Source organism: Ovis canadensis, chromosome 20 (assembly GCF_042477335.2).
Source record: "Ovis canadensis isolate MfBH-ARS-UI-01 breed Bighorn chromosome 20, ARS-UI_OviCan_v2, whole genome shotgun sequence".
Taxonomy (NCBI): Eukaryota; Metazoa; Chordata; class Mammalia; order Artiodactyla; family Bovidae; genus Ovis; species Ovis canadensis.
Window position 1 is genome coordinate 50,662,191 of NC_091264.1, and position 25,528 is coordinate 50,687,718.

Sequence of the window (25,528 nt, forward strand, 5' to 3'; positions counted from 1 at the left end):
TCTGCCTAGAAGTTGCACTGGCAGAACTACGAATAAAAAAGTCACATTTTGTGACTTTTGATCTTATATTTCGCAAAATAATCTCCAGATAGCATATAAAATTTCCCCCCTAATATTTTGTATTTTCCCACTCCTATAGTGACACTGGAGTTTAGAATTATTTTCAAACTTAGCCAGATTTGGTAGTTTCAAAAACTGTTTCATTTTGCTTTATGTTGTTTAGAGGGAGATTTTTCCACATGTTTGAATATAAATAATATACATAGTATTTTGAAGCATCTCAGTAACATGTTTAAGAAACTTTGGGGAACTAATAACTATTTAAAAGGTACAATGTATATTGAAGTCCTAGTGTTAAATGATTCTTCTTTTTAAACATCATTTAAAACTTCTGTAAGAATTTCCTAAAGCTCAATCTACATCAGGATGATGCAATTTTGAATGAGACATATACCTTTTTATTTCCAGGTCTTAGTTGTTAACACGCAGGACCTTTAGTTACAGCATGGAGGGTCTAGTTCCCTGACCAGGGACTGAACACCTGCATTGGAAGGCAAAGTTTCAGCCACTGAACCACCAGGGAAGTCCCGAGAAATGCACCTTTTTAAAAATGGCTCTTTCCCCTATTGTCAGATACTAAGGGATATCTGATGTCCATAATCTCTGTTTATCGCATGGCCCACTTGAGTTCTGCTTTAAATTCACATGTGTGCACACACACGTGTACATCCACAATGCATATGCATACATCTGTATACGTATATTTGATCTATATCAATGTATGCACACACAAGATACTAGACGACGCAGTTTTCCCCTTGGTGTCAGTACATCAGCAACTGTGATGCCGTGAGGGACACTTCCTCTGTCCTCTGAGTACTACAGGCTGGTCCTGGCTCTGCAGGGAGCGGGCGCAGCCCCACACAGTCATCATAACTGACATCTGTGGGCAGGACACCGAGGTGTACCTCAATCACATGTGCCTGGAGGAGAATGCTCACTCATGCACCTGCTTCAACGGTGTGAGTGCAGCCTGTGGGTTGCCCTTGATTGATGTTGGTATAACTGCTTCACGGGCTCTGTGGGTGAAGGGAAGTGGGCTCTGCTCAAAGCAGTTGGTGGAGCCTCACACCTTCCACTTGACACTGCACACGGAATAACAAGTTATAGAGGTGGGTGCCTGTGCGTGCGGACTCACCACGCCCTCACAGACAAACCAAAAAGGCACCCAACCTTAAAATAAAACAACAACAAAAAACGAGGCTTTGAAAACCAGGAAACAAGCCAGCAAAGGAAGCATCTGTCTCTTTCACTTGGAACAAACCTCCCCAACCCCTGCCCCCGAGAATCATACATGTTTACATACACTCAGACCCCACCCCATCCCCAGCTACCACCATCCAAGGACCATCTACTTTACTACTTCCAGGCTTTCTTAACAACTTACTTTTTATTAACTAAGTCAATTTGTTTCGTGCCCAAAACTGTAACAGCACTCACAGAATCACCCTGTCCCACCAAAACAGAGGCAGAAAAAATGCTTTCTTGAGCAAATGTCACAACTTTCAACAAGGTTCAATCTACCCTGAAGTGGATGTGGTTTACTAAATCATATTCATATGGGTAATTCCTCGTCTTTTCACATCCATTTCTTATTTTCAAAACAAAACTAACAAATGTAAAGTCAGCTAAGGTTAAAACCCAATTTTGGCATTTCCAGTGCCCTACAAACAAACCCAGCCGGCCACACACATTTCCGGGTGAAGATTTGGTGAGATCCACAAGTTTCATTGCTCCTCAGACTGGGCTGTCCTTTTAGTCTCTTCCACTGTAAGATCTGAGGCAATAACTTTAACTTTAGAAAAGCCTGATAAGACAACTTCAAGGCAAAAAATATTTGTATATTCAAGGAAAATCATATACACACACAAAATAAAATCACCAACTGGATGCCAAAATACCTCTGGCTTTTAAAACCACTCCATACACCCAGCTGCAGGACAGATAGCAATTCTAGCAAAAATGTGATACTTGTTATTTTTGGTTGAACTGTGTAAAACTGCCGTTTTTGTACAACTGAAATACTAACAACTTCATATGGATCAATTCAACTATTTCCTAAACACGCCACAATACTTCCAGTGATTTGAATCTTTAGTGCAAAGAACCTCCGTTCTCCAAATCACCCCACTTTCAGCCACACTCTGCCCTCCCCCTCTTTTCATCTCCTTCCCTCTCTCCCTGCACCTCCTCCACGCACAGCATCAGGTAGAGGCTGGAAGAAAAAGGGGTTCTGAGTAATTACCTGGAATCAGATCTAGGTATGGGCCCTGTTTCAAGGTCCAGAGGCAGACTTACATGTCTCTTCAGAAATGTTTTAGAAGAAGGGCTCTAAAAATAACATTTTATTCTCTTATGCCTTCTGCTCAGGGACCTTCTATTCTAATAATGGCATTCACTTATCCAAGGTGGATTTAAGACAACACTTGACAACATAACTGTTTATCATACAGTGTGGTTTGAATTCTGAACTCTGTACCGAAGCTAATCACAGCTCACTTTGCATCTTTTACGTACATTTTCTCCCACTGGTCTCACAACAGTGAGACCACCTTGCTTAATATTTTTTAGCCACCTTGCTTCCTTCTTCTAAGAAGTTTTTCACTAGAACACAGGAGTTTTCCAGATATATTCACAAAGTGTAATACAGTAAGAAATTACCGCCCTGCTTTCCCTTACCATTTTGAGACAGGAATATGCATTTAAGGGAAATATCCACATCTAAAGGAAACCCATCTTTGCAGGAAGTAGAAAAATAGGCGGAAAAACCTGTATTTCCTAACTACATATGTAATAAGCAGGAAGCCCACCTAGTATGGCAGTCAAATGCATTCTGGAACCTTCTGATAGATGTCAAAGGTCAGAGATTAGAGAGAAAAGATATTGAGTGCAATAATGTAGAAAAATAAAAATCCCTTGAAATTGTGAAGAAACTGTGAGCACAACATGCTGATACACTGCTGTCTTCAATAGACTGCAAGCCTAACAAGAACTAAATTCAACTCCCACTTTTAAGGAAATATATTAATTGACATACCACTGTCATTTCTGTAGCTTTCCTTCCATGAAAATGCTGAGTAGCTTCAATCCTCAGCGTTATCATCAAATTCATTTTGAATGTAATTGAGATGGGGAGACAGAAACTTCAAGAGTTTAGACCATAATTACTAAGTCATGACTCAGTCCAGAGAAAACCAAGTTGTCTACCTAATATGCGCTAAATTTTAAGATTTTTCTCTCTTCAGATAATGCCACCCCTAAGAACTCAGTTTCTACAATGTTACTCCCCTAGAGACACTGTAAATTCTGCATTGAAGACAAAAACAGAAATATGAGAAGCCCAGACACAAGTCCTCTTGTTGTCCTGAGTAACAGGAGTGTTCATCTAATTTTATAACATAGTCAATGTGACTCTAAATGATTGGCCTCAAGTCACCTATGATACATAGCAGCTAAAAATTACAGTGATGGCTGATGTGTGCAGCATCAGGGCTCTTTTTTCACGAGGGTCAAATCTTCTACCTCAATTCATGTTCTTTACAACAACCATGTGTGGAGAATTTTATTTCCATTTTATGCACAAGGAAACTAAGACTCAGAAAGGTAAGTCACTTGCCCAAATTGACAAAGCCAGTTGAGAAACTACAAGTCGAACCCAATTCTTCCCCATCCCAAAGTCTCTATCTGTTCTCCCCTGCTCGTCTCTGGCAGAAGCCCACTGAGAAGTGAGTGTGAGGGTGTCAGATGAGGACTTCTGTGTGCTACAAAGCCCCTGCCTTCCCTACTGGACACAGGTATGGGGTCATAGTTACTCAGTCCCCGCTGGTGTGTGCCATGGGAGATGATGGCTTTGGGGAAGCCAGATATTTTAGCTTCTTTGGGTAGATTAACCAGATTTTTATGTAATTAAACAAAAACCAACATTGCCAGCTAGTTCTTTAAACACACACATACATATACTTCCTTGTAAGGGCAAACAGCATATTTGAGGGCTGGATCTGGGTCTGTGGGCCACCAATTTATAATATCTGCCATACCCTACACTCATGTCCATTTATTCCATCAGAAAGCCACACAACAGTCCAAGTCCAAAAGTTCCAACAGAGCCTTTATGAATTTACATTAGGGTTCTGTTCAGGCTGCACATCCTTAAACTACAAATGGTCTCACTGGACATAAGGGTGGCACAAGCTTTAGCATATATCCATCACATGTTCCGTGCCTGCAAATGAACATGAAAATACCATCCCAGCCACGAAGCAGACAAGTCCAAAAACAGTGACAGCAACCCCTGCGTTCAAATAGATCTGCACTGCGCCCCATCTACAAACCAGCAAAATTTCCAGAAAGGTAGATCACAAAAGCAAAAAGCACCTGCAGGAATCACTCTTCCCCTAACCTTTCTTGTCCCTCTTTCCCCTTCAAGTTTGATGATTTGGCAGTTCTGGAACTCTTCCGAGAGAAGTCAAGACTCACTCTGCCAGCCCCAGCTGTTCAAAGCTCAGCTCAATCTGTTCCTTACAGTTGGCTGTATTATCACAATAATGTGGCTACAGTTCACCTTCATTTGCTGCAAAGATCATTAACTATCCCTCAGAGAGATCCAGCATTCAAGACAGAGCGTGCCCGAGGCATAATAAACGGAGGTCTCTGGGTAACACAGTTCAAAAGAAGGTAAGATGATGCCAGCCAGGCCACCTGACAGTTCCTGCAGTCAGAGAAAAGGGAAGAAAACAAGGGCAGGAAGGATGGAAGAGAAAAAGGAAATGCAAGAACGTGCCTGGCAAACATGTATGTTCATGTGAAGAGTGAATAAAAGAGGAAAAAAAAATTTTGAAATAAAGACAGCAGGACATTTAATGTTAAATCACAGTGGAGACATGACTCCACTTGTCTGGCAACTGAAACATTCTACTATGCTTCAGAGGGACAAGTGAATTTGGAAGGAGACTGAGAACAGAGCAAATGAATTACAATCCTATACAGGAAGAAGGCAATACTCTGGACAATTTCAGTACTGTAGAAGATGGTCAATTCAGTCAAACCTGTCATTAACTTGTGTATCTGACCTCTTGTTTATAAATTAAAGTGTATTATGGGTATCTTTCTTCATTCAATTCACCCATTCAATTAAAATTTCACACAAGCCTCATTTGAATCTTGTTTACCAACCAATAAGCCAGCTCTGCAAAAACACACAGGGATCAGGCTGTCCCCTTCAAAGAAAGTACTGCAGGATACAAATACCGAAAGTTCTTCAGTTGATCCTGAGAGCATCGAAATCAATCCTTGTTCTAATGTGTGTGTTAGTCACTCAGCTATGGGCAACTCTTTGCGATCCCATGGACTGGGGCCCGCCAGGCTCCTCTATTCATGGAATTCTCAGGCAAGAATACTGGAGGAGGTTGCCATTGTCTCCTCCAGGGGATCTTCCTGACCCAGGGATCAAACCAAAGTCTCCTGCATTGCAGGCAGATTCTTTAACGTCTTAGCCGTCATGGAAGCCCTCATTTGAATCTCGTTTACCAACCAATAAGCCAGTGCTATAAAACCCAGAGATCAGGCTGTCTCCTTTAAAGACAGTACTGCAGGATATGAATACCCAGAAGTTCTTCAGTTGATCACGAGAACATCAAAATGAATCCTTGTTCTAAGTGAGTTGCAACTGTTATATGAATCTAAACCAAATGCCAGTCAATAAATGGTCAATAAATGCCAGTCCAATGGTGATGGACAACTGGGAGTTGGTGATGGACAGGGAAGCCTGGCATGCTGCAGTCCATGGGCTCGCAAAGAGTCAGACATGACTGAGCAACTGAACTGAACTGAACTGAAGGTGAAGCAAGAATTTTACTGGCAGGCCTCAACTGCAAAAGATGTGTTGGGTTGACCAAAAAGTTGTTACAGAAAACTCGAAGAAAATTTTGGTCAAACCAATACTTTCTTTGGAACTACACAGGTAACATATTTAAAAAGCAAAATCAACAGCTCCATGGTCTCCATCTGCAGTATTTTCTTTACCTTCTTTTCCTCGGTAGAAATTTATCCCTAAAGCAATGGTTCCCAACTGGGAGCAATTTTATCCTCCATGGTACTTTTCCAGTTGCACGCCAGAGGAGTTGAGTGCTACTGGCAACTGGTGGGTCAAGGCCTGGGCTGACACTAAATTCTATAATGCACAGGAAAAAACCCTACAATACAGAATTATCTAGCCCCAAATGTCAATAGTGTGGGCATTAACATCTGTGCCTGGGAGTTGTTTCAGGGCTCCAACTCCCCTGTTGATAGTCTGTTTTTTTTTTTTTTAATGAGCAGTAGAGCAGGAGTCTCTAAATACCTTCTTAATATCATTAAAATCCCTTCTCTTCATATAATAGTAACAATTTAACATAAATGAAAAGGAAGGCAAGGGGCAGAAATTTAAAACTAATTTAGAGTACAATGGAACCTGGCAAATCCTATTATAGCACCAAAATGCATAAGGCTCAAACCAGTGATTTCATTACTAAAAGCGTTAAAAAGTAAATAAAAATAGCACAGTCTAATTCAATTCATCTAGGAAGTAGCTTCAAAACATATGGACCCAAATAGCAAAAAAAAAAAAAAAGAGAGAGAGAGGCAGAGATTTATATTTATAAAAAGGAAAACCAGTCTTAGCCATCTATGTGGAAATACACAAAGACACATACACACACCCCACCCACAAGCACAAACACACCCACACCCATACAGAGCCAAACCAGAAGGCCCAAAACCGAACTCAAGACCCAAACCAAAAGCTCCCCTATTGGCTCTGAACAAAAGAACCTCCCTAAAGGTGGAAAAAAAGTTGAGATTTAACCTCTTCCTGAACGAGGAGAAGTAATCCCCCCATCACACCTGGAAACAAAGTCGTCATCTTGGGTGTGTTCATCTGTCCTCAGCCCAAGAGCTCAGTGGAGTCAGCCTAACATCTGTAGTGCTCGGCAGAAAATAATTTGCCGTGAGGTAATTTGGTGTAAGCTCAGGTCAAATCCTCATGTTGCCAAACGAACAGAACTGCCAAAAACCCTTTCCTGTTGCTTTAGCCCTCAGACTGATGTGGTTGCTCACCTGGTTGGCTGTCTCCTTGCCGGTGATTCTCACTCACTTCCTTGGGGTTTGAGGTGTGTGTGTGTGGCTACAGGAAGGCCTGACATGCTTGGGCTCTTTGGCTTTTCTGGATTCTTCTTGGCAGCCGCACTCGGATTCCACAGCTCCTGGGAAGGAAACAAGCAAAAGGGAGGCATAGTGTTGAACAGGGATAGAGCTATGACTTCCCAGACAGAGGAGAACATGTCCTGCCCTGCCAGGATGGGGAAATCGCTTTTGAAGTGGCGCCCGGGCCTCCCCAGTGCAGACCATCCACAAGCTATTGTTTGGGTGAAGACTTCCACTCGACCATTCAGACGCAGGGACAAAGGAATTCATTCACTGCCTACTGAATGTTCACCATACATGAGGTACTAGGGGCAGGGAAAATGGGCTTGGGAAAGGCATGTGTCCTCAGAGTAGGAGAAAATATTCCAAAGGAAATTTATTTGAACAGACTTTGTGGCAAAATGTTCCCTCTTGTGAGAACAGAATACAGCATATGAATTAGATAATTTATGAAGTTGCTCCTGTGTAACTTGAATCTGGTTTTGTTACCGTCCTAGCCACTCCCAGGGTCTAACCCCAAGGTGGCTTTCGTAAACCACCACTGACAGTATCAAGGTGATGAGATAATAGTGAGTTATTTGTCTCTGCTCTCAAAATGGGAGAAAACTTAGGGGCAGCAGGACCAGATCACTTCTACCCTGTCCAGGTCAAGCATGGAAATCTTTATTTGCAAATGCACTGATACCCACCAGAATGTATTTAAAGACTGAAAACCTATGCGGTTCAATCCCAGAAGCAAAACATAAAGACAGCAGCAATATTTAGCAATGGACACAAAGTACTTTCAAGTCTGGGCAGAATTCTAGACATTATTGAATCAGCCAATGGTACTATTTTGAACAGAATTCTCATCTTAAAGGTAATTATATTAAAACTCCTGAAGATTTCCTTCTTTAAAGTGCTTCCCTTTGATCAAAGAAGATTAGGGTTGAGCAGGAAGGATGTGTAGACGGAGCTAGAAGACCAGGAGGAGGGGTGTGGGGAGGGTCCCCTAAATCACATCCAAATCCATGACTCAGCAGTTCATTTTGTAAATTGATAGATCAGTCATGTACTTTTTTTACTCATAAAACTAAATTAGCTTATTATCCAACATTACATTCACTGGACTTACTGAATAAATTATAAAAATTTAAATCACAAATGAATTATATAACCAAATGTGGGATTTTACTGCATGCCAAGAATGTATTTTCTCCTCCAGTAAAATTTTCTGGAATAAATGCAAAGTTAATCATAATACCTCCAAATCATCTTCAAGTTGCCCTGAATCAGAACACTGTGAACAGAGGAATCAAATCTATGTGTGTGTGTGTGTGTGTGTGTGTGTGTGTACATGCACAATTTATCTTCATCTTACACAATCATGGTTGGGACATCCAGCTAGTTTGCTAAGCAAAGTAGCAGTTGGGATTGCTTTAAGTTGCTTAAGTACAGCAGCCAGTGTCAGGGCAATTTTATTTAAGAATATATTTTTCTGAATAAATATGGTGGATGCTACATTTTTGGGAGCCCTCCTGGAGAATATAAACAAACTATCGATGGGTACCCGTCAATTAAATCCTCCACTAGCTTGTGGTATCTGTGATTTATGACAGGAAAATCACATTTCCCTAGTGATCATGGAGAAGTCTGCTGAATTTTATATAATGTAATTGAAGAGACAGTAAGTCAAAACATATAAAGCATCCTTCATACTTATCTTAGCCATCTGCAAAGTTTCTTATAGGCACAAACTATTTAACATCATGTCAGGCAGTTTTATGAGTTTCCCAGGAATTTTAAAGTATTTAAACATGAGCATTTTGCTGTCCCAGTACAAAACCCCAAAGAAGCAAATTTTAGGTACTCAACCGAGGAAGTTCCCCCATTGCCACACCATGCTTATCCACGATGGCTCACAAAAAAAGCTGAAAAAGCAGTGATACAGGTACTTCTGATCAAAGAGGCATGCTAACGGAATAGCAGAAAAATTGAATTTCCTGAGAAACATATGAAAAAAGACATAGAAACAAATAGCAGAAAACCTTATATCCTATTGTATGATAGGAGGCTGCTTGTTTGGGTGTTTTTCTCTCCCCTTTTCCCTCAGTAAGATTAAGCCTGATGTGAGAAATGTCTACATCTAACTCAAATTCATCAACTAAACAGAAAAAGGAAGTTAAGAAGGAAGGAAAACAAGAAGGACGGAAGGAGCAAGGGAAGCAAGCCCCATTTTACCCAGTAATGAAGGAAGACTGGCTGGAGAGGTCCATGAATCCATGGACCTGAGTCCACGTGGCATTTCCTTCACAGGAAACCGGAGCTGGCTGTAATGATCAGGTTTTCTAGCTGTGAGATGATGGTGGTGGTTCCTGTCCTTCACTGCCCCAGGCCCTTGCGCACTCCAGCCTCTAACACCCTCCCTGCCCACCTTGGCCTACCCAGCCCTAACACTGTTCATAGCTTTGGCTCAAATGTCTGCTGATCAACGTCAGAGGAACTATGTCCTCCTTCCTTTGTGCCCTGACAGAGCTTTCAACTCTGCTTACACAGCACTTCTTATCTGCAGGCTGACCAGCTGACATTTCCTCCCACCAGAATCCAAATGCCTTGAGGACAAATTCAGCACTTTATCTTTTATCTCCAGAGTTTTGTAGAGGGTCTATAATACAGTAAGTGTTCAACAAACACCTGCTAAATAAGTACACCAGTGAACACAGAAACAAAAACTTAAAAATGGCTAGAAAATAAAGAACCTACTTCACCTATTTCTGCCCTCCAAACATTCTAAAAGAGTTCTAAAGACAGGATATTTTTAAATATAAGGGAAAATATGTTCTCAAGAGAAAAGATAAATAACCTCATGTAAAATATCACAAGGATAGTGGACACTATAAATTATAACTATGAAACTCTGTAGTCTTTTGAAATCTATGTAGGGCTTCCCTTTAGTTCTACTCTTTCATCTTTCCTGAGATTTCTTTTTCCATCATTGAGTGGTTCAAGCTAAAGACCAAAATGACGCAGGGACACTTATGTGCAAAGACACAAAATCTCCCCACTCTTCACAAACATTCAAGATCCCAAAGCCCAGCAAAAACTCTGGATGGTTGCCCAGAGAGCTTTTCCAAACTGTTCCAAATGACTTAATCTTTCCCCACCCTCTAACTATGGCTTGGGGTTACATTTGACAACGACTATCCTAAAAAGCGTGCATTATTTATAATTGATGAAAAATATGATAGTCTTGGAAACACACACAAAACTATTTCCTATGTCCACTGAGGCCAAGTCATGGCTCTCAAAGAGCCACAGCTGCTAACTCATCAGGCTAAAAGGTCACACTGTAGGGTGGCTATGGAGCCAGACAGCTTGCATTTGAACATACACTAGCTTTGAGACCTGGGCAAGTTAGGAATCCTATTATGCCTTGACCTTCACCACTAAATGGAAAAAAATAATGGTGGCTGCCCCACAGGAGCATTCTGCAGGGCAGAAAAGTTAATACAGATAAAACAAATAAGATACATACATGACATACAGTAAGCATTCCATAATAAGGCAACTACTGTATAATCATCTTCAAATGTTCTTGTCCTTACATGATGACTGTCATAGAACATTCCAGAAGAGAAGAACATACACCTCAGCAAGACTCTGCTATAGAGTCACTGCCATTTTAAGTATAAGGCATAGACAACAGTATAAAAACCTGGTCCTAAAATATTATGTACCCACAGGGTATGAAACCAGTGAAAGTTTTGAAAGGAAACACAATAAGAGCACTGGTTTTACTGCAATCTATACAATTAGACAAAATACACTGTTTTGAGCTTCACACAATAGAGTAAACAAGGGAAACCCTACAATGCTTACTAACAATGTGTTCTAAGCCAGGTTCCTTGCCTCTCTGAGCCTGCTTATTATCCAGTGAGATTAGTTATTGTCACCATTATCTTCACCATAGCTAATGCTCTTGATAAAACCTCAATTACATATATAAGAGCATCTTCAATATACAGATAAGCTATGCACTCATTATATTTTCATTCCTCCCATTTTCTAAATCCAAGAACTTGCTGCAATTCACATCAGTTTTCCCAGATTCTCTTGTTTTTCTCCCTCTCCCTTCCACACTGGATCAGGTCTGACAGAGGAAAAAGAAAACACTAAAAACAAAAAGCAAAACAGTTTTGTTTCTGAAAAAAAACCCAATCAAACATTCCTGATGAATGAGTTCCCTATCTCACTGAGCCAAGAGTATCTGTTGCAATAAGGACGTGAGAGAGCCAAAAAAAGTGGGGGTGGGGATGAAGAGTTACCATAAAACCATATAAAAAAAGCAGACCATGGAACATGAATTGTTAATATCAAGTTAGTTATAAACAGAATAAACAGTAACCTCTTTCCTCAAGTTTGGACTTAGCAGACAAAGGGAAATTAGGTACAAAGTGATGCTCGTTTCTCACTTTGAAAACAGATGGTGAGCAGTATCTGAGAAGAGTGAACTGCACATGCTTCTAGATTATTCTGCGGGATTAGATAAGGCAAAAAAAAAGACACTGAGCATATAAGTAGTTTAATAAACATCAGCTTTTATGTTCTCCCTCCTTTTCATAACTGAGCAGCATATAAAAAACTAAAGATTGGACATAAATTTCAAAAAGATTTGTGTACAGCCTTTTATTAACTCTGAAATAGCTTATTTGTGTCCCCAGATATTATTTAAAACATCTTTGTGGCCAAAGTGTTCTGATATAAGACAAAAGGAAATTAATTTGCCACCTCAATAGATGACAAGATGGCTGTATTTCTCAAATTTCAAGTGTACTATGTGCGTCTACTGCAAACACAAATCACCACAATAAAAGTAGCTCAAAAAATAGATATAAATATCTGATCCTATATCATATTTTCTTAAATGATGTCACAGATGAAGGGAAAGTCTAATTTTTTTCTTAGCTTTTAGAAGACTAAAATTCAGAGCGGTGATGTGATTTGATGAAGTTCACACAGCTAATAACTGCAGCAAGAGGAGCTGAGTCCAGAGTTTTCCAAATCCACCGTCTTCCCCATTGAATTATGCCTCCTCTGAGAATACACCTTCACAATGGAGATCTGTGAAGGCCATGAATGGAAACACAGACTGGAGTCAAGTAGTGGTGTCCATTCAATGTTTTTATCTTATTCAATCAGTATAATAAGACATTGAAACTGTTACAGACAGATTAAAACAAACAAACAAACAACAACAACAACAAAAACTGAACCATTCTCCCTCTAACAATGTTTTCTGGTTAGATGTTTATCTCTTTGATTACATGGTTTAATGAAAGGTTGGGAAACAAATCACTTTTTCCAACCTTCCAAAGTTTCTAGAGTACATCCTAGTTATTATGATTATCTCCTCCATTCAGACTCTCCCTCCAAAGCAGACATTTCTGTACAGTGAAATATAGTCATATTGATACTTATAATTTTAATCTTCCTGGAAAAAACGACAGCATTGTTTATCCTCTTAGATTCAGTCAACAAATATATTCATGGACAACCAAACTCCATAAGGTCCTCTTGTGTGTAAGTTTAGTCATGTCCAACTCTCTGCAACCCCATGTGCTGTAGCCCACCAGGCTCCTCTGTCCATGGAATTTTCCAGGCAAGAATACTGGAGTAGGTTGCCATCTTCTACAGAAACAACTTGAGGTGTAAGACAATAATGACAAGAGAGAGATGAGTAAGAAACAGCTCCTGCTTCTTTAATATGAACATTCATTTAAAGGGAACACTCGAAAACACAGGCAGAAAATTGAAGCCACTTTCAAGGAATACTCACTGACTGAGCCCTGGTTATGAGCAATAAGTTTTATCCCATGACAAGGGTAAAACAAATAGTTTTGGCTTACCCCAATTTGGAATGTAAAATGATAATCTAGAACAGCACTATCAGAAGATATGAATGCTTAGCTAGAAATTCAGATCAGACAAAAAAGTCAAAGAAAAAGCTCCCATGTGATGTTATATATAAACTAATATAAAGCTGATTTACTTAAGACATAGTGTTTATGTTGGAAAAGTACACAAGGTTATGAACAGCTTTTCTTCCGTTGGTTCAATACCAGTGCAGAACTTATGCCTTAAATGGCTCCAGGAACGGCTCACCAGAAGCCAACTATAAGTCTACAATATGTTTATTTTAAAACAAGAACAAGGACAAGCTGGTTCATTGTTCCTACATCTTTCTGAGGACAGGTTTTCATATAAAACCTTCTACATGAACACATCTACCTTCCAACTACAGTCTTGCTGGCTTTCCTAAGCATCTGCATATTTTTCCTACATTTCTCCTGAAAGGAATTCATAAACTATCGAAGGTTTATATTAAAGACAAGCCTCTGAACACTGGCTAAGATTGAGACTCAGTCTTTAGGAGGCCAAATTAAAATTCGCCTGTCTTCAGAATGATCTGACAATCTCACTTTTAAGGAATGATTCCAAAAGCAAAACACAGTTAGCCTTACACTCTGCTTAGCATTTTTTTAAGTTAGAAAGAGTCTCTCTTCCAAAGACCCAATAAAAGGCATGACACCAAGTGATCTTCACCCTTTAAAATTTTTTATCTATTTCTTTATTTAATTTTAACTGTGCTGGGTCTTGGTTGCTGTGCAGGCTTTCCTCTAGCTGTGGCGAGTGGGACTATTCTTTGTTGCACTGCGCAGGCTTCTCATTGCAGTGGCTTCTCTCGTTACAGAGCACAGGACCTAGGCCACTCGGGCTTTAGTACTTGGAGCACATGGGCTCAGTAGTTGTGGCTCCCAGGCTCCGGAGCACAGGCTCAGTAGTCGTGGTGCACACACCTGGCTGCTCTGCAGCACGTGGGATTTTCCCTGGAACAGGGATGGAACTCATGTCTCCTGCACTGGCAAGAGGACTCCACCACTGAGCCACCGGGGAAGCCCCGACCTCAGTTTCTTCAGCTGCTTTTATGAGATAACTACCCTTGACCACTCTCCCCCCCCCCCACCCAGGTGGGACAGATTAGTCAGAGTTGTAGAAAATGAAATTTTTATCTCTAATGTGTTTTGAGTGTTGAACATGTTAATAGAAATGACCTTGATAACACAGTATTATTTAGGTAACAGAAACTACAAATATTGTTACCCTTAAGAAAACAACTAAATATACCTGGAAGTATTAAGACTTAAAAACAACCATAATGCTGAGAAAAGTCTTAATGATAAGTCAGACTAAAATCTTCTTTCATAAATTCAAACATAAAATAATTTCATACTTGGAGATGAGGTTCATAAAAGTCAAGTTAAACTTACTGTATCACCTTCACAGTTCTTGTTAGGGGGGAAACCAAGACTAGCTCTCTGATCTTGATTCCTGACAATTTCTGTTTTATAATGTCACTGGAGTGAATTTTTATACTATGTCTACCACCTTTAATCAGACCACTAATTCACTCCTTTCGCATGGCTGGATGTTACTGATGATAACGGGCATTCAGAATTCACCAGGGGTCCTGGTACTTACAGTATGGGCTCAGAGCTAGGCCAGGAACATGAGAGACTTTAGAGAGTGGAGGGCATCGGCTGTTGTAAGGGAATGAGGGTCTGCAGGAGGTTACTCGTGTACCACATCCACAACTCACAACATGACACAGATGTCTCTTCTCTTGTAGTACTGGTCTGAAACAAAAGCAGTTGAAAGACAAGACGTTCATCCCACTTTTCCATGATGAGAAGGCACACAAAGCAAGAGTTACTCCTGCTAGATTAGAATAAGTCAAGAATGATGGGTTAGAGTTAAGTCAAGAATAACAGGAGGTACAGGTTAAGTTTTCCACACCCAGACCCAGGTAAAGTTCCTGGTATACCAGAAACTTGGAGCAGAGATACAGCACAGTGCTGAGTTCTCAGGCTAAAGGAAACAGCCATTGCTCCATTTCTTTCCCCAGAGTTCCAAATTTTGCTCCCTAGGCTCTCAATGTCAAAGAGGCCAATAATGGGAAGAAAGAAACTCCCAGCTCCCACAACTTATGAAGACCAACACTGGCAACACAGGATTCCCACAAAGGATAAAGAGAGACTCTGTAGCCTCCCTGGTCAGCAAAACTAGGTAAATATCCCCAACTGACCACCACAGAGGGGAAGAGGGAGCAAGAAGGATGTTGCCCTTGCTTTTTACTGATCTTTGCCTTACTAATAGCAGGTATTAGGCCTGAAGCAATCATAGATGACAGCTGGTTTACAGCTCCCTCTTCATAATTTAGAGTGCAGGATAGAAAACATTTAACTCAGGCTACTGGTTTTGTGAACCTTCTCCTTAACTCTACCAAGCAAAGCAAAGAGGGATAAAGAGTGTCCAACAGATTACAAACTGTCACAAATACCGTATCTCTTCTCACAGAATCATGACAAAAAGCAAGCATTGCAAATAACTCCACTTGACAAATGAGGAAGGGAAAACTCAGAGAAGTCACAAATTTCCCAGAGCTTCCTAGCTAACTGGAAAAGGCTGGTTTCTAATTCAGAGTTCTAGACTCCAGGTACACTAAACCATGGGCGCTCACTGAAGATAACTTCTCTCTCTCACTTCCATCCTTTGTGTGTGTGTGCTAAGTCATCTCAGCTGTGTTCGACTCTCTGTGATCCCATGGACAGCAGCCTACTAGGCTCCTCTGTCCATGGGATTCTCCAGGCAAGAATACTGGAGTAGGTTGCCATGCCTTCCTCCAGGGGATCTTCCCGACGCAGGGATCAAACTCTTCTGTCTCCTGCATTGGCAGGCAGGATCTTTACCACTACAACACCTGGGAAGCCCCCTTTCATTCTTGGCTTACATTTAAAAAGCTGAACAGTAGAGAGGGTTTTATTTCAGAGAATTCATAGATTTCAGTTCTCTATGTTCTTTCTGTCATTATATTATTATTGATAACGTAAAGCTAGCTTTATTATTATCTCTTGAGTCTCTGGAGGGAAAAAATAATCTAATTTATTAGATTTAATGGGAATATCATACATTTGGGTGGGGTAGAAGGAGGTGGAGGCTAATAGTTTTATCTATCTCTGCTCTAGAATGAAGAGGGCAAATTATCCAGTGGAAAAGTCAATCCTGTCTTCCAATCAAGGAAATGAAGTCGTCTATGTTAACCTTTATACAACAGATACAGAGAATGTACATAAGATCACTTCTTAAATGTTGGGAAAAGACATCACCTGTTCACTGAAAGCTAATTATTTCAGTTCCACCTAGACTTTGAGGAAATTAATATAAACCTTTGTGAAAGAAGGGATAGGAATCCAAAATAGTTAATATTCTTTCTCCTCCCCCACAAAAAAATACTCTTCTGATAATTAGGATCTGAGAATGGTATAGCTTTCCAAATTTTCTGGCACTGTGAACGTGTTATAATTAACATTCACTGTTAAGACTTACAAAGTCATCCTTTTGTGATATTATTCAGAAGTCTCGGCTCTTTATTTTCATTTAAAATGAAGACTAAAGGACTGAACTGCAATCATGTCTTAATGTTTGTGGGTTCTCTTCCCCACATCCAACAACTTTTCCTAAACTCCCAGCTTTTAAACTGCTAAAACCATGGAAACATTAATAATGATCCTTCATCATCAAACCTCAACTTCCCCTCTCACTTGTACTTTTGACTAAGTTACTCACTTCAAAGCTAGCAACAGCATCCTGTTCAGTTACTCAGTCAGACCTCTATATCTTCCCAACACCTTCAACCAAAAGAAAACCCAAAGCCACACAGGACTGTCATGATCCAATCTCTACACTCCTCCTAGTCCAGTAAGGGCACTTATGTAACCTCTAATTTTTTTTTTTTTTTGCTTTTATTTTTTATTTTTTCAGTTGCCATGGGAAAGACTGTTTGGGCAGCTCTATCTGCAAGAGGTAATTACTGGCTTTCTAAACACACATACAGCAATGCTGCAAGAAAAAGTATACACAGTTAAGAGAATTTTCAAGGAAACTAAGCAACTGTTAACAATTTATTTTGCTTTGCGGCCGGTGCAAAAACAAAAGGCAGCTGTTTATTACCCACTCCGCTCCACATTAGCAATTAATATTTCCTTATAATTGAGTATTTATCAGGCAGTATGGACTAATAAATACTTTACCTAGATTATCTTTACATGAATAGCAAGTGTCATAAAAATAAATTTACAACTTTATAGAAAATAAACGAGGTCAAGAGAGGGTGACTCACACAGGACTAACTTGTAGTGGAGGCAGGATTTGAACCCAGAGCCTAAGATCTTGTCCCACTGGCCACAGCTATCAGTGCCTGACCACAGCCTGTGGTATGAGCACCACTGGCCTCTGGGCTGGTCTCCTGACAGGCTTATGGAACTCAGACTACCACTCAACCCATCAAGTAAAACAGAAAAATACAAAATATGTTCAGTACCAAGAAGCATACAGTCATAGACCACAGTAGTAACAATGACTCTTTTTTTCTTTGTTCCAGTACAAAATAAATATGCATGTGTGACATTCAAATACTGTGCCTTTTCCATTTTCTTCATTGGTTTCCACTTCCTCATGTTAACTCCTTAACACTTCTTATACTTCTCTTCAATAAAAGTATCTGCTCAACACTGAGCTGTAGGAGACTTATGAGTTGAGACTACAATTGTTCTGCTCTCATCCATTTGATTTTCTTCCCTGAGAGAAGAAATACTTTGGCATCTCCTTTAATTTAGGTAATTATTTACAGCGTCACGATCCTTACACCGTGGGTCTGATTCCTCAGGGTGGAAAGTTTATAGAATTCCCAAAGAAATCTCTTAAAATATGACAGAGAGATCAGTTGGTGTAGACTAGTCTGGCAACATTTAACGGTTCCATCCTTGAACACGTCAACCTACACTAGAGGAGCCTCTGGAAGGGTCAGACTCATCGCTGATTCCCGGCTCAAGTCCTGTCTACTCTCCTTGACTCCACCGACCAGGGAGGAGCCTGGCCAGCCTGGAGCCTCGCGGCCTCCCCCCATCCACCAGCGCAGTGTGCCTTGCAGTCACAACACAGCCTGAAAGAGTCTGGTAAGACTCTGGCTCCCAGCCCTTGGCCTCATCTGACCCTGCCCTTCTGCCGTATCACTCATCTCCGGGAAAGGAACATATTTCCAAGCCTCTTCCACATCAGCAGTAGGAAAGGAATTTCATGTCCCTGAGTGTTAGGTGACCTGGATAGGGGGTGGGGCAGGGGGGGTGTGGGGAATGTCCAGGCTGGCTTCCTTAGGAGGGAGATGAAACGGAAGGGTAGGGAAATACAATGATGTACTTTCACTTTGCCAAACTCCCACCCCTTTTTGGCCTCAGGCAACACCAAAGAGACTGCCAGGAGGAGGCGGGAGGCTGATGGAAACAGCTCCCCCTCTTCTCATGCACTTCCTGTCTGAACACACGTCTCCGCCACCCTTCCCCGTGCCGGGCGCCTGGGGAGGCGGGCGGGCTTGCCTGACCGCTGGAGCCCCGCCAGCCACACCAGGCACCTCCGTGAGAAGCTGGGCGTGGAGGGTGGTCAGGGTGATGGCAGGGAAGCCCATCAGACGACAGCGACCCCTCCATTAGCAACCAGACACTCAGGGTCTCTTCCTAGAGGCGAGCAGAGGGGTGTCTGGATGGAGAGAAGCCATCAGCATGTTTTCTTCCATTGCTTCTCCCAGCACCACACTCCTAACCTTCTCCTGGGTGTTTGCAGCCCAAAGGAGTGAGGGGATGCTCTTGGCCGGGGCGGCCAGTCTCCCCAGAGGATAAGTGAGCGACTGGACCTGCGGGAATGTGAGGCAGGCCCCACAGAGCAGAGAGGCTGTGGTGCTGAAACCTCAACTCACAGACCCAAGGCCAGAACAGAGCCTGTAATTACATGTAAACTTGCCAGCAGCTCTCTTAGCACATGAGGCAAAAAGTTAACATCTGATGGACAGGGGCCCGTGCCCAACTCCAGCTGAGTGCCCTCTCCCCGAGGACTAGCTCAAAGGAACGAGGTGTAATGGCGGGAGGACACCCCAAGTTGGAAGGCCCTCTTCTGTGACACTCTAAGCATATCGCACCACCATCATTCCTGCATTATTGATGTGTCTTGCCCACTAGGCAGAGCTGATGGCTGGCCTTTTCTGGACTTCAGGTTCTTGGCTAAATATGCTAAGTCTGCATTAATAAGGTGGCCACTGGACACCTGTGACTCTTAAGCACTTAAAATGTGACCAATCCAAATTAAGAAGTGCTGCAAATTCAAAGTGCACAACAGATTACAAAGACTTAGCAAGAACATAATAGGGTAGATCTCAATTTTTTTCATAATCATTGCATGCTGAAACAATAACAGGTTAGATATATCAAGTTAAATAAACTGTATTGTTAAAATGAAGTTCACCCATTTTCCTTTTTATAACACAGCTACTAGAAAGTTTAAAATCACATCATAAATTAATTTTTGTATTAATATATTTGTATTATGTATTTATTGGACAGCATGGCTCTGGGTATACTTTCAGTGCTGTTGAATGAATGAAAGAACATTGATGTATAATCAGTAAGAGTATTTTTAAATCAACATAGAAATAGTCAATAGAAATGGTTAAAAAGGAGTGAGGCATAGTCGTTTTTTGAAATAGCTTTTGTATCTAGGGCTACACTGCATTCTGAGTCACTTGCTGGGAGAAAATGCTTAGTAATCACTGAGGACTCTGAAAGGATGAGAGGGCGACAGACTGTCGGCCAGGCCACACCACTAAGGCCAAACAACCCTCAGTCCTATGGTGGAGACTCGGCAGAGCCAAAGAGCAAGCACACTCACTGTAAGAAATCGCCAGAGGAAACTAAAACAGCCAATCTGGGAACCCCACAGTTTTCCAAGCATCTCTTCATCCTAAACAGCACTGTTCCCTCAATCCAGCTGTTTGCTTTTAAGATATTCTTTAAGGGTGTTTTAAGAAAACTCACTGCAAATCAAAACCACCATGAGAGAGATCACCTCACACATACCAGGATGGCCACTATTAAAAAATAAAATAAAATAAAAAATGTGTTGGTGAAGATGTGGAGAAATTGGAACCTTTGTGCTTGATTGGTGTGAATGTAAAATGATACAGCAGCTATGAAAAACAGTACGGAGGTCCCTCAAACAATTAAACTAAAATTATCATCGGATCCAGCAATTTCCTTTCCAGGTACGTATCCTGAAGAAATGAAAGCAGGATCTCAAACAGATAACTGCATACCCACGGTCATCACAACATTAATTACAAAGCCAACAGGTGGAAGAGAACCCAGATGTCCATCAACAGATGAATGGATAAGTAAAATATCCTGTATACAAAAACTGGAAAATTATTCAACCTTTAAAAAGGAAAACTGGTCATATGCTACAAGATGAGCAATCCAGGTAGAACTGAGCAGGCACCGGCTAGCCAGCTCCACTGCCAAGACATGGGTGGTACCTGACTATACAACACAGAAGGTTGGAAACCTAACATTTTAGGAGGGCTGCTTACCAGGTCAATTTGAAAGTTTTTTATTTTATTTTTTTAATTTCTGAAACCCTGCCTCAAACAGGAAATCAAAAAGAAAATGAATCAACTTGTGGAAGAAGGTTAATATCTGTTCTCCTACAGTGTCATCCTAAGTTATGTATTTAAGGAAGAGGGGTGGGGGAGAATCAGAGGAAAATACAAAATAGATTCTAGTAAGTGCAATGACCTCTCATGAATGATAACTCCAAGTTATCTGTACTTTCTAAAACATGTCATTTTCTATCAGTTAAGCCATGGCGTACACAGCATCAGAGGACTTGCGTACACCACGAAGCTCAGACTGAACAAGTGGGACAGAAACCCACTAAGGGGCAAAAGTTTCCCAAATTCTTTCTACTTGTTTCTTCTCTCAGCAGAAACCCAGAAAATCACTTTCAGACACATCCTAGGATCAAAGCCCTTCCTCCCAATGAGAAGCTTAAAACTACACAGACTTTTCCATTTGCTCTCCTCCCTTCACAGGTATTATTTTCTGAAAACTCCCAACTCCTGCCCCTGACAGCAAAGCCTTAGCCTTCTCACGCACGACCCTGCTCCCCGCCAGCCCCACAATCGCTCTGTCTCCATTTTCTAAGTGTCTGGAAAACACAAGAAGGGGGAAACAAAGGGCAAATGCCAGTCTGTGACCTCTGTCTGGACCCAGCCAAGCATGATGTGTGAATCAGGTGTGTGGAATGGAGGTTTCCATGGCAACGAGACAGCAAGGCAGGCGGAGGAGTCACATACTCTTTCTACCAAGGTAATAGAAACAGTGAGGCCATCTGAGGGTCCATGCAGGGGACACAGGAAGCCCAGAGTTCTCCAGGAACCCGAAGGGTCTAAATCCTCAGTGGCTCCTTCCCCCACCCCACCCCCGCCCCGTAACTTGGGATATTAATCTATCATCTCTCTTTTGGGGGAGAAGGGGAGGGAAAAATTAAAGTAGTTTCTCAAAGCTGTTGCCCATGAGAAAAAATGTAGAAAGACTACAAGAGAGAGTGTCTTCTTTACATTAGGAAAAAAAAAAAAAAAAACAGCTCTATTAGTTAAAAAGTTCAGCTATACTAACCAACTGGACTCCCCCCCTCCACCTGCCTGAAAATGAACTGGAAGCACATTTTCATCAACTTTCCATGCTTTACCTTGCAAAGTGCTCGTACTTGTGAACCCAGTCCACGATGAAAGGCTGCTGAGCTACATTTTCTACTTTATTAATTTTCAAGTTCTATTTGCCTCAGATAGAGAACATTAGTTTCAACGTTTAGGATAACAGCTTGCTTTTTGTAGATCCATAACTCAGAGGTAAAGAATAAAAATACACAATTTGAATGAAATCAAAATCAGCCTTAGTTACTGAGCTGGAAAAAGGTGGTCTAAATGCCAGGTTCTACATGGGAATTATAACTTTTAAGCCGTTTTCCTGACTTGAGACTCACAGATGTTACCACGAACCGGAATAAAGCTCTAGCATCTGGATCCCAGTCACAAGACAGCAAACTCCACTCGCTATCCTATTTAGCTGCCCTGGGAAAGAGGTCTTTTGGATCCATCAGATCCCTAGTCCAGAGCCCATTGAAGAGAAGACCACGGCATATGATCCCTGCTAGTGGCTCTCCTTCAGCAGACCACCCTTCCCTCTGCATCCGACAAGTCTCTCTGCATCGCACACTTGACCACTCACTCAGGCTCCAGTCCTTTCAAATGCTGCCCCATTGTGCTCTGAGAAATTCAAATTCTTAACCATAGTTTGCAAAACCATACGTGATCTGGCTTCTGTCTACCTCTTCAGTTCACTTGCCACCATTCTCCAATGTACACTCCAGACTGCAGGCAAATTTCAACTTTTTTAACTCCCCAATGTTCACCATTACCCTCTTTCACCTTCGGTCCTTGATGGTACTGGTTCCTACAAAGAACACTCACCTTTCCCAAAATTCCAGTCCAGGCAACACTTCCTCCAGGATGCCTGCATCCCTGCCACAATCTCAGCCTTCAACACCCTTCTAGGTGCAGCCACACCAGCCCAAGCATCCCACAACATCACCATGACAACCATCTTTATATTTCTGACCCTAGCCAGCTCACAGAGGGAACACACCATGTGCCGTGTTCACCTGTGTCCCTAATGTGAGGTCCAGCACATAGGAGGTGGTCAGTCAAGATTTACCAACAATGCATGAATGGTACGTGAAGGAACAGAGCAAGCCGACAGGGCAGACAGGGCATGACTGACCACAGAGAGTGCTGACCACATCAGGAGCTGAGCCTCACAGCCCAGGGCTAAGGCTTATTGCTTCCATGGCTTCAGGAGAGTTACTTAATCTCAGTGACCTTTAGGTTCCTATTTTTAAATTAGCCTGACTCCAATGGCCCACAATTATAATCAGGATCAAATGAGACAATGGTTGGGAAATTCTCCATGGAAATTTTAATCAGTCTATATATGACGGCACTTCCAGTAGGAGGGAAAATAAGAGAAGAAAGGAGGGGCAGAAGCAGGAAAGAATCTAAAGGAAAATGGTGTAACGGGCCTAGCAAGGGGATTCAGACATTCATGGTCGGCTTCCACAAAGAAGCAGAGACTGACTTCTTTCCCAGAGATAATAATGTCCCCCTCTTGCTCATTTTGAGCCTAGATGTCCATATAATCTTCAATCTCCATGTAAATATATTTCCACAAATACACCATGTTAATCTCCACTAACCATCACCACCAACCAGTTCTTGGAACTCTTGTTTATTTTTGTAAATACCCTCTCATCCCCCATGTCCCATGTAAATCTTACCAACCTCCAGCATCCATAATAAGTCTCATTCATGTTGATAATGCCTTTCTTGAGTAAACGAGTCCCTCCCTTCTGGTGTAATGTTGATGCTGTTCCATTGCTAAGTCATGTCCGACTCTTTGCCACCCCATGGACTGCAGCACACCAGTCTCCTCTGTCTTTCACTGCCTCCTGGAGTTTGTTCAGATTCACACCCACTGAGTCAGTGATGCTATCTAACCATCCTTTTCATCCCCTGCTGCCCCATTCTCCTCCCGCCCTCAATCTTTCCCAGCATCAGGGTCTTTTCCAATGAGTTAGCACTTCTCATCAGGTGGCCAAAGTACTGCAGTCTTCAGCATGCATCCTTCCAATGAACAATCAGGTCTGATTTCCTTTAGGATTGACTGGTTTGATCTTCTGGTGCATCACAGGCCCATATTTCACTATTCAGTGCTTTATCTCTACGTTCTTCACCTGTACATGCCCGGTCCACTTTCTAGAATGTGGGAAGGACCTCATACTTCAGAGAAGCCAAGTCTGAGTTAGAAAACATGGTTGGGGTGGGCAGCTGGCAGAGAAGGTGAATGGTAAGCACTGTATTAAGAGAAAGTAAGATTGACTAGTCTGCCAAGAAAACAAAAATATACAATGAGAATTGTTACCAAAAAATTAGCTAATCAATTTCTGAAGACTAGTTGGAATATGACACATTATAAAAAGGGCATGGGATAATGTTTCAGACACAGTTGGGGCAAGCAAGGAACACTCTTTTCAAAATGTATACACCAAGTGATTCTCTATTACTGAATGAGAAAATCGATCATAAGAAAGAAAGGGAAAAGCAAAGGAGAATGGAGACTAAATGGAAAAAGAAGCACGGGAATGATCAAACACCAGCATTTCGCTGAGTACACAGTTCTGGGATATGGGAACTGTTCTACGTATTTGTTTGGGTCACACAAGGTGGAGAGCAATGGCTCCAGAACTAAAGCATCCATGGTTGCAAGATCGGGCAGTCCACGGAGGACAATGAAACACACACGTTACCATTTAATCAAAGATATAAATTAGCTTATGAAAAGTACAAAACAAGCCCTGTAGACAGATTAAGGGCCGATCACGACCTGGTGAAGTGGTCACCGGTGGAGACTTTCTCAAAGATAAACTTTCGTCTTAAAAGATAAAAGCACAGCCTGGGATGCTATTGTCAAGTGATGGAAACCTACCATAGATGGAAGTGACCTTCAAAAGATATGTGGGTGGGAAAAGCAGAAATATCTGGCTAAAGCAAGACCTGGCTGGGAGAGTGGCAGGACATGGATTTGGAAAAGTAGGCTGAAGAAGTGGAAAGACAGACTACATAGGAGAGATCAATTCAAAGGAATTTAGGCAACTAAATTTAGGAATTTAGAGGGAAGAAAGAAGCAACAAAATGAAAGGAAAAGAAATTTAAAAAAAGAAAAATGTTACAAAGCATTTATCACTAGAAATAAGTTAAAGTTTGGATGTCTTGATGCGAATTAAATGTAACAAATGCATTATTTTTCCTGATTAGAGAAGCTTTTTTTTTTTTTTTTGAGAAGCTTTTTTTAAAAAAAAAGTATTCAGTATTGGCCAAAGTGCAGCAAGATGGCACTCTGAAATATTAGTGTTGGGAGGATACACCTTCCTTGGGAAGCAACTTAGCAATATGTACAGGGGTCCTTTAAAGACACCGTAGTTCTCCTATAGAATGATAATTTAATAAAATAATCAGGAATATGGAAAAAAAAAACCATTCATGTCCAGAGATGCCCTGTATAGCATTGCTTGTTGCTGTTCGTTGTTCAATCACTCAATCGTGTTCAACTCTTTGCAACCCCATGGACTGCAGCACGCCAGGCTTCCCTGTCCTTCACCATCTTCCTTCACCTTCACCTTCTCCCAAATCTTGCTCAAACTCATGTCCATCAAGTTAGTGATGCCATCTAACCATCTCATCTTCTGTCGTCCCCTT

At 41.5% G+C, this 25,528-nt stretch overlaps 1 long non-coding RNA gene across 10 annotated transcripts in view; it reads right to left on the minus strand.

Moving 5' to 3' along the window:
* Positions 1-25,528, minus strand: part of LOC138425759 (uncharacterized) — a 398,453-nt gene that overhangs the window by 70,333 nt on the left and 302,592 nt on the right. For 8 of the 10 annotated variants that reach the window (XR_011251383.1, XR_011251377.1, XR_011251378.1 and 5 more), the window contains 2 exons: positions 14,758-14,912; positions 7,153-7,298 (listed from right to left, as the gene is read on the minus strand). This is a non-coding gene — a long non-coding RNA (uncharacterized lncRNA). The remainder of the gene's footprint in view (positions 1-7,152; positions 7,299-14,757; positions 14,913-25,528) is intronic. The other 2 variants (XR_011251380.1, XR_011251376.1) reach the window with 1 other exon arrangement.